Source organism: Nomascus leucogenys, chromosome 8, assembly GCF_006542625.1.
Source record: "Nomascus leucogenys isolate Asia chromosome 8, Asia_NLE_v1, whole genome shotgun sequence".
In the NCBI taxonomy this organism is placed as follows: domain Eukaryota; kingdom Metazoa; phylum Chordata; class Mammalia; order Primates; family Hylobatidae; genus Nomascus; species Nomascus leucogenys.
The window spans coordinates 6,797,271-6,807,272 of record NC_044388.1 but is presented as its reverse complement, the minus strand read 5'-3'; positions in this window follow the sequence as shown (position 1 = coordinate 6,807,272).

Genomic DNA, 10,002 nt, shown 5'->3' with positions numbered 1-10,002 from the left:
ATTGATTCCAACATGTTATAAATATGTAAACCTATGCATTCAAAATGCTACTAAAACCAGCAACCAAAAACAACAAACTACCTCGGTAACCTTTGAAAGGATATTGAAAAAATCATTCTGAAAACTGCTAAATTGGAGAAAAAGAAACATTTGTCCTGCCTTACCTCAGGATGATCAAATTATGAAGGGAAAATTTTGTTGACTACGTAGAATTATTTCAATGAACAAAGGCAGAAGAAGTGTTAGAATATTGCTCTTTTTCAATTCCCGTTAATTTGACAAATCTAAGCAATGATCATCAATGGCTTCGGAGGCTATTAGTTGAAAAACTGATGAAAAACCTTGTAAGGATAGATGAGAATGGCAACACCTGAACCCACTGGTCAATCTTACAGTAATGTGCCTTCTGATAAGACTCAGCAGGTACCCAGCACCACCTATGAAGTGTTTGGCCAAAATACAAAAACCCTGAATTGAATCAAGCTCCTACACTTATCTGGAAATGGAGAGTGAACAGCATAAAGGAACACATTAAAGAACACCATGGGGGCGCAGCCAACAAAATTCTGAACAGGCGATTCTACAGGATAAATGACTTGGTTTTCGTTAATAAGTTGTAGGGAAAAGGAGGAGGGACCATTATATTAAAAGATTTAAGAAACACAAAAATGCAAGTGTTACCTTTGTATGCTGATTTGAATAAATCAACTTTTTGAAAAAGTTGAAATTTGAACAACTGAACAATAAGGTGAATGTCTTGGGTAAGCTCATCCATTTTAATTTTGCATCTTGTCATGTAAAAAAACCACCAAGTAGCTACTTTATATTAAGTCATAGTTTACTAGTTTATACTGTTAACTGTAAGTTTAAATTTTGGATAAGAATATTTAATAGGGTTCCTTTTTTTTTCCCCCAAAGATTATTTGCCTGTAGTCACAAAAATAGGTAGTGGTAGAGCTGGTGTTCAGTGTTCTGATTGATTTTTTGATTGACTTCACCAATTTTTCTACTGCCCAAGTTCTTCAGCTTGAAGTCCCAGAAGTATGTAGTTGAAGGCAAAATCATGTAATTGTAAAGAAAAAAAATCATTTCTTCAATTATTATACAGTAGGAGAAGGGAAGATTTGGGAAGGCAAGGAGAGGTAGAAGAATCTCAGGTGACATACAAGATAAAAAAGGGTTAGAGGAGGGGTGAAGAGGGTAGAAAATGAGAGAATTAACATCTCATGAAAGAAAGGGTAAGATCTTGTTCCCTTTCACCTGAAAACTTGAGGCTTCTCACATATGTATACAGATGATTTAGATTACTCTTCTCAACATGGATCTACTAATGTATTCTATCTCTAGGGATCCACCTCGGCCTTTTCTTTCCCCTTATCTATGAATATTGTTGAAACTGCAGGCCATACCTTGTACCCTAAGTTCTAAGAGTATAGACTTGTAAAAAAACAAAATGAAACAAAAACTACCTTTTAGGGTGACAGATGATTGAAAATATGCTTCACAGTTATTCAATCGGGCTTGTTATTTTGTTAATTTTAGCCTTCCTTTTCTATCTGTATGTCAGATGTCTATGTAACTTAGTATATTGGAAGAGGTCACCTATAGGCTATTAGATGAAGATAGGAGTAGCAGATGCAGTGCTCTTTTAGTATTTCATTTTAATCCTGGAACAAAACCAATGGTGCTCCAGTATCATTAAGTGAACTAATTTATTTATTTCTTGTACTTGAAGTCATTGATTACTGGTTTTAGTTTCTTGTCATATGTCTTCATTTTGTTTTAAAGCTACTCTAACTATACTCAACAGTAACCTAAGGACTCCATGTAAATTGTTTTTCCATTTTTTGAAGAATCACTTAGTAATATTTTTGGGTGGGGAGGAGTGGTAAGGAAAACATACCCGCTCTCATTTGTTTTCTTTTTTTTCTATTTTTTAATTTTATTTTTTATTTTATTATTATTATACTTTAAGTTTTAGGGTACATGTGCACAATGTGCAGGTTTGTTACATGTGTATCCATGTGCCATGTTGGTGTGCTGCACCCATTAACTCGTCATTTAGCATTAGGTGTATCTCCTAATGCAGTCCCTCCCCACTCCCCCCACCCCACAACAGTCCCCGGAGTGTGATGTTCCCCTTCCTGTGTCCGTGTGTTGTCATTGTTCAATTCCCACCTATGAGTGAGAACATGCAGTGTTTGGTTTTTTGTCCTTGCGATAGTTTACTGAGAATGATGATTTCCAGTTTCATCCATGTCCCTACAAAGGACATGAACTCATCACGTTTTATGGCTGCATAGTATTCCATGGTGTATATGTGCCACATTTTCTTAATCCAGTCTATCGTTGTTGGACATTTGGGTTCATTGCAAGTCTTTGCTATTGTGAATAGTGCTGCAATAAACATACGTGTGCATGTGTCTTTATAACAGCATGATTTGTAGTCCTTTGAGTATATACCCAGTAATGGGATGGCTGGGTCAAATGGTATTTCTAGTTCTAGATCCCTGAGGAATCGCCACACTGACTTCCACAATGGTTGAACTAGTTTACAGTCCCCCCAACAGTGTAAAAGTGTTCCTATTTCTCCACATCCTCTCCAGCACCTGTTGTTTCCTGACTTTTTAACGATGGCCATTCTAACTGGTGTGAGACGGTATCTCATTGTGGTTTTGATTTGCATTTCTCTGATGGCCAGTGATGATGAGCATTTTTTCATGTGTTTTTTGGCTGCATAAATGTCTTCCATTCATCAATTTTGGCTTTCGTTGCCATTGCTTTTGGTGTTTTAGACATGAAGTCCTTGCCCATGCCTATGTCCTGAATGGTAATGCCTAGGTTTTCTTCTAGGGTTTTTATGGTTTTAGGTCTAACCTGTAAGTCTTTAATCCATCTTGAATTAATTTTTGTATAAGGTGTAAAGAAGGGATCCAGTTTCAGCTTTCTACATATGGCTAGCCAGTTTTCCCAGCACCATTTATTAAATAGGGAATCCTTTCCCCATTGCTTGTTTTTGTCAGGTTTGTCAAAGATCAGATAGTTGTAGATATGTGGCGTTATTTCTGAGGGCTCTGTTCTGTTCCATTGATCTATATCTCTGTTTTGGTACCAGTACCATGCTGTTTTGATTACTGTAGCCTTGTAGTATAGTTTGAAGTCAGGTAGCGTGATGCCTCCAGCTTTGTTCTTTTGGGTTAGGATTGACTTGGCGATGTGGGCTCTTTTTTGGTTCCGTATGAACTTTAGTTTTTTCCAATTCTGTGAAGAAAGTCATTGGTAGCTTGATGTGGATGGCACTGAATCTATAAATTACCTTGGGCAGTATGGCCATTTTCACGATATTGATTCTTCCAACCCATGAGCATGGAATGTTCTTCCATTTGTTTGTATCCTCTTTTATTTCATTGAGCAGTGGTTTGTAGTTCTCCTTGAAGAGGTCCTTCATGTCCCTTGTAAGTTGGATTCCTAGGTATTTTATTCTCTTTGAAGCAATTGTGAATGGGAGTTCACTCATGATTTGGCTCTCTGTCTGTAATTGGTGTACAAGAATGCTTGTGATTTTTGCACGTTGATTTTGTATCCTGAGACTTTGCTGAAGTTGCTTATCAGCTTAAGGAGATTTTGGGCTGAGACGATGGGATTTTCTAGATATACTATCATGTCATCTGCAAACAGGGACAATTTGACTTCCTCTTTTCCTAATTGAATACCCTTTATTTCCTTCTCCTGCCTAATTGCCCTGGCCAGAACTTCCAACACTATGTTGAATAGGAGTGGTGAGAGAGGGCATCCCTGTCTTGTGCCAGTTTTCAAAGGGAATGCTTCCAGTTTTTGCCCATTCAGTATGATATTGGCTGTGGGTTTGTCATACATAGCTCTTATTATTTTGAGATACGTCCCATCAATACCTAATTTATTGAGAGTTTTTAGCATGAAGGTTGTTGAATTTTGTCAAAGGCCTTTTCTGCATCTATTGAGATAATCATGTGGTTTTTGTCTTTGGTTCTGTTTATATGCTGAATTACATTTATTGATTTGCATATGTTGAACCAGCCTTGCATCCCAGGGATGAAGCCCACTTGATCATGGTGGATAAGCTTTTTGATGTGCTGCTGGATTCGGTTTGCCAGTATTTTATTGAGGATTTTTGCATCAATGTTCAAGGATATTGGTCTGAAATTCTCTTTTTTGGTTGTGTCTCTGCCCGGCTTTGGTATCAGGATGATGCTGTCCTCATAAAATGTGTTAGGGAGGATTCCCTCTTTTTGTATTGATTGGAATAGTTTCAGAAGGAATGGTGCCAATTCCTCCTTGTACCTCTGGTGGAATTCGGCTGTGAATTCCTCTGGTCCTGGACTCATTTTGGTTGGTAAGCTATTGATTATTGCCACAATTTCAGAGCCTGTTATTGGTCTATTCCGAGATTCAACTTCTTCCTGGTTTAGTCTTGCGAGGATGTATGTGTCGAGGAATTTATCCATTTCTTCTAGATTTTCTAGTTTATTTGCATAGAGGTGTTTGTAGTATTCTCTGATGGTAGTTTGTATTTCTGTGGGATCGGTGGTGATATCCCCTTTGTCATTTTTTATTGCATCTATTTGATTCTTCTCTCTTTTCTTCTTTATTAGTCTTGCTAGTGATCTATCAATTTTGTTGATCTTTTCAAAAAACCAGCCTTAAAAGGTGTGTTTCAACCCTAGTGGCATCAGCAATTCGGAAAGGCAACTTTTTAGTTGCTTTTTAAAACAATGCCTGTATATTTATAGTAATACCATGGATTGAGTTTCTTTGATTTTTTTGTCTCATTGGGACACTATGTATATTTCTGTGGTTCTTTAATATTATGACTTCCTGACAAATTAGTTTCAAATATTTGGGGAAGGAGAATCGATTACAGGCAGGTTTTGGTCATACAAACCTAAATAGATGGGTGTACTTTTTGTGAGATGTAATGCAGTTTTGAGGATATTTCTCTATCTCCCTCTAGCAGTATTTTTTAAAGTCATTGCTGTCATTAAAACCATAAATAGAAATCTCAAACAGTTGGTACTCATTTGTTTTCAAGGGAGAGAATATTTCTCTGATGCCATTTAATAAAGGGCAGTTAAAAAGAGGAAGCAGACATCTTTGAACTACTTAAAATGAATACTTAGATGTTTCTGAGAGGGAGAGTTTGAATCTCTTCTTTGACACTTGCCACTTGTGGCCCTAGAGAAATCATTTAACATTTGTGACACAGTTGTCCACACATAGAATTTCCTCTTTGAGCCTACTACAGGGTCACTGGACAGATGGGGTAATGTATAGGAAAGCACTTTGTAAGTTGTGAAGTGCTATACAAGAATAGTTTAATAATAAATAAACATTGATGGTTTGCCCAGAGAGAAAGAAGGGACTTCATTCAAGGTTTAAATAATGGTTTCTTGCTAGCTGGCAGGGCACAGCCACCAATGACTTTTACCTCTTTATAATTCAAGACTGTAAACTAGTTTTAGCAGGGGAGAGGCATTCAGCAGATACTTTTAGAAAACTTCCTGTGATTTAGATGAATTTACCAAAGATACGATTTGGCGTGAAGATTTTAAGTTTCCAATTCTTAGCATTTCATAGGATAAGCATTTATAATTAGCTGGGGGAAAAATCATACATTTTGAGGGGAGGAGGACTGTTCAAGACTATTAGTATTGTCAAATTATTCTTGAAGTTAACTATCTTTTGTTGAAATATCAAAAGTAAGGAAAAATGTTACCATAAGTAACAATATTTATGGTATTATAAATTTATATACATATTAAGTATATGTAAATTCATATTGTTTTACTTAAGTATATAGTTATATTAAATAAGTTATAGTATATTAAACCAGTAAGTCTAACTTAAATGTTAACATCCTCAAAAGAAAAAACACAATAGAAACTAACATGGCAAAATGTGCAAGCTCATTGAAAATCAAGTAATGGGTCACTCCATTTCTACCCTCATCATTGGAAGGAAACAGTACCAGTAAAAATGGTAGAGAATCAGATTGAGTTTTCCTCCTTGGCTTAGCAGAACATGTGTCTTTGGCAAGGAGGTAGTGGAGGGACCAGGGGTGCTATAAGGCAAAAAGAGAAATCCTAGGGTGGATCCAGACACTTCTTTGCCCTTTTAGATGCCTATACTAAACAAAACTCCAAAAGAAAAACAGGCTGGAGTTGGCCTGTGGGTCATAATTTGCCATCCTACATTCTAAATTATTGCATAGTATTTGTGCACAAAAATATGACATACTTCATTTAATCGTTTCTCTGGTTTATGTCTAACTTTTCACTATTAAACATGCTGTTATGAATATCATTATGCAAACAACCCTGCACATGTATGAGTACTTCTGCAAGAAGTGAGAGGTCAAGTACATGTATGAGTACATGTATGAGTACTGCAAGAAGTTCAGGTCAAAATGTGCATTTTTTTTCAGATTTTTATTTTGGGTTCAGGAGTATGCATGCAGGTTTGTTATATAGGTAAACTTGTGTCACAGGGGTTTCTTGCACAGATTATTTTGTGACCCAGGTACTAAATGTATACCCAATAGTTATTTTTTCTGCTCCTCTTTCACCCTTCTCCCTCAGGTAGGCCCCATTGTCTCTTGTTCCCCCTTTGTGTCCATGTGTTCTCATAATTTAGCTCCCACTTTTAAGTGAGAACATGCAGTATTTGGTTTTCTGTTCCTGTGTTAGTTTGCTAAGGATAATGGCCTCCAGCTCCATCCATGTTCCTGCAAAGGATGTGATTTCATTCTTTTTTATGACTGCATAGTATTACATGTGTGTACCACATTTTCTTTATCCGGTCTACCATTGATGGACATTTAGGTTGATTCCATGTCTTCCCTATTTTGAATAGTGCTGCAATGAACATACACATGCATGTGTCTTTATGATAAAACCGTTTGTATTCCTGCAGGTGTATATCCAGTAATGGGATAGCTGAGTTGAACAGTAGTTTTGTTTTCAGCTCTTTCAGGAACTGCCACACTGCTTTCCACAATGGTTGAACCAGTGTACACTCTCACCAACAGCGTGTAAGCATTCCGTTTGCTTTGCAACCTCACCAGCATCTGCTATTTTTTGACTTTTTAGTAATAGGCATTCTGAGTGGTGTGAAATAGTATCTCCTTGTGGTTTTGATTTGCATTTCTCCAATGATAAGTGATATTGAGCTTTTTTAAATATGCTTGTTGGCTGCATGTATTTCTTCTTTTGAAAAGTGCTCATGTCCTTTGCCCACTTTTTAATGTTTGTTTTTTTTCTTGTAAATTTAAGTTCCTTATAGGTGCTGGATATTAGACTTTTGTCAGATGCATAGTTTGCAAAAGTGTTCTCACATTCTGTAGGTTGTCATTTTTACTTTGTTAATAGTTTCTTTTGCTGTGCAAAAACCCTTTCATTTAATTAGATCCCATTTGCCAATTTTTGCTTTAGTTGCAATTAGGCGTGCATATTTAATCATGTAAGTTATTTCCAAATTCTCCTCCAAAGATCTTTGCCAACTTAGACTCCCAAAACAGTGTATGAGAATGGGCTTCTTACAGGCTGTGCCAATACTGGCTATTGTTGATTTATTTTTATAAATATTACCAATATTACCTGTAAAACAGGTAACTTTGCAACTGCTTAGTTTGCAACTGCTTAATTTGTTCATGAGGTTCGAAAGAATTAATAACATCCCCTTACTTTCCTGCTTGATTTGGAATAAGAAACAGATGTAGGAATTAAGAAGCTAGGGAATGTCGTCTGTGCTGTTGTTGAAGCTGTTAGTGTGGTTTATATCCAAGGTAACAATAGTTTTCTTAATACTGTGTCCCAGAATTAATCCTCTCCACTTTCGTCAGAGTGGGGAAACCACAGACCTTCTGCCATTGGCAATCTCCCCTTGAGAAATATACATGAAGAAGCAGAGAATTTGTGATTCATGAGACAGTCATCCTAAAAGGGAAGCGAAAGTGACTGACTGCACATGCCCAGTTCCTTTTCTCAAATTTACCCATTAGATGAGTCATTGGTAAAGGGGAAAATACAGATTGGGAGTCCTACTTGTAGGAAGTCCTTCCACTTGGAAACTTGAGAAGTAGAAAATCATTATCTTCCCCTAATCTTAGCTCCAAACTTCATGAGGCTCACCATCTCTCCCATGAGTTTGATGGTCATGTAATTTTTTTGTGAACTGCTTGTTTTATCTTTTGCCCATCCTAAAAGCAGTTGTGGTGAGTTCTTATCACTTAGAATTTTTATTTTATACTTATTGAAAAAGCTAATTTAAACTTTTTTTGTGTTTATTTAAAAGGGAAAATATAAGCGAAAACAAAATGGTTAGAGTATTTGCAAAACATTCTATGTTGAGTTCACCTACTCTTTTGACTCACTTTTAGGTTTTCTGTCTCACGTAATGATGCCATTATGGCAAAAATAGCAATTACTTTTGCACCAACCTAATACAATGAGGGGGCATCAATTACGTTCGCAATGTTGTGTAACCATCACCACTATCTATTTCCAATGTTTTATCATCCGAAACAGAAACTCTGTACCCAGTAAGAAATAATTCCCCATTTTTCCATTTTCTAGCCCCTGATAATTTCTAACCTACTTTCTGTCTCTATGAATTTGCCTAGTCTAGATATTTCAAGTGAGTGAACTCATATAACACTTTTCCTTTTGTGCCTGGCTTCTCTTGTTTACCATAATGTACCGTATTTTGTTTATCCACTTATCTGTTAATAGATACTTGGTTTGTTTCTACCTTTAGGCTATTGTGAACAATGCCACAGTGAATCCTGGTGTATAGGTTATCTGTTTGAGTCCCTGTTTTCAATTCCCTGGGAGTGGAATTGCTAGGTTGTATGATAATAATACATTTAACTTTTTGAGGAACCCTTGAACTGTCACACATCTTTTGTCTCTAACATATGATTAACACTGTGGGGATGAGTAGGAATTTGTCCACCCTTGTTGCAGTGCTAGTAAGGAAGTGGCACTGACTTTGAGCGAATTGGGAGTGACCCATCTCTCAACAGTGTCCATGCAGGTTTATCTTACAGTTGCAAGAGCTGCCAGAGGTTCTTCAATTACATCTTTGGAAACAAAGACACTGTTGTAAGTAAATCTAAGGAGTAGGTCTATGCCCAGAGATACTGAACAATTCATTTTTTAAAGGTTTGAAATGGTAGGTGGGAAAGCATTAAATGACTACTTGAGGAAGGGAGAGAGATTGAGAAACCACAGTCATCATTTGGGGCTTGTAAAGGGAAGAGGCTAGTATGAGGAGGTGGAGAGAGAAGGAACAATTACTTCAGATGTGTAAGCATCCATATATCCATATAAGAAACCTGCACATTTACCCTCAAATCTAAAATAAAAGTTGAAATTATAAAAAATAAAGAATACCACTCCTCAGAAGCACACTGTAAGTGACAGACATTGTGCTACATACTTTAAAGCAAGATAGGTATGCTATTTTCACTTTACACATAAAGAAACTATGGACCTAGAGATTAAGTGACTTGTCCAAGGCCGCAGAGCCAGTAAGTTGCCAAGATGGTATTCGAATTTAGGGTTCTCTGGTTCTTCATGCGCCCAAGCCCTTTTTACAATGCCACACAAACCCTACAAGTTCCAGTAATGGAATTTGTTTTTGACCACCACTCTCTGTGTGCGGTTGTTTTGGGAAGAGTGAGTCCTCTCTTTTCCCTTTCAGGTTTGCACTGGGACTGGCCATTGTTCTGCTGTGAGACTGCCCAGAATGTGTTATTCCTTTAGTGTGTCCGGTGTCTGGTTAGTGAAGCACAAAGCTTCATTCCCAAGCTCAAACTGAGCCCTTGCATTGCTGTTATTTTGCTTTCTTCTAACCTTCTCTGTCTACTTTCGGCATGCTTCAATGTATGAAGTATGTCTGCTGAGCTTGGAAGTTCTCCCTCATCAAAAAAACTGCAACTCTGCTTCACAGGGAGGCCCTGTGTTT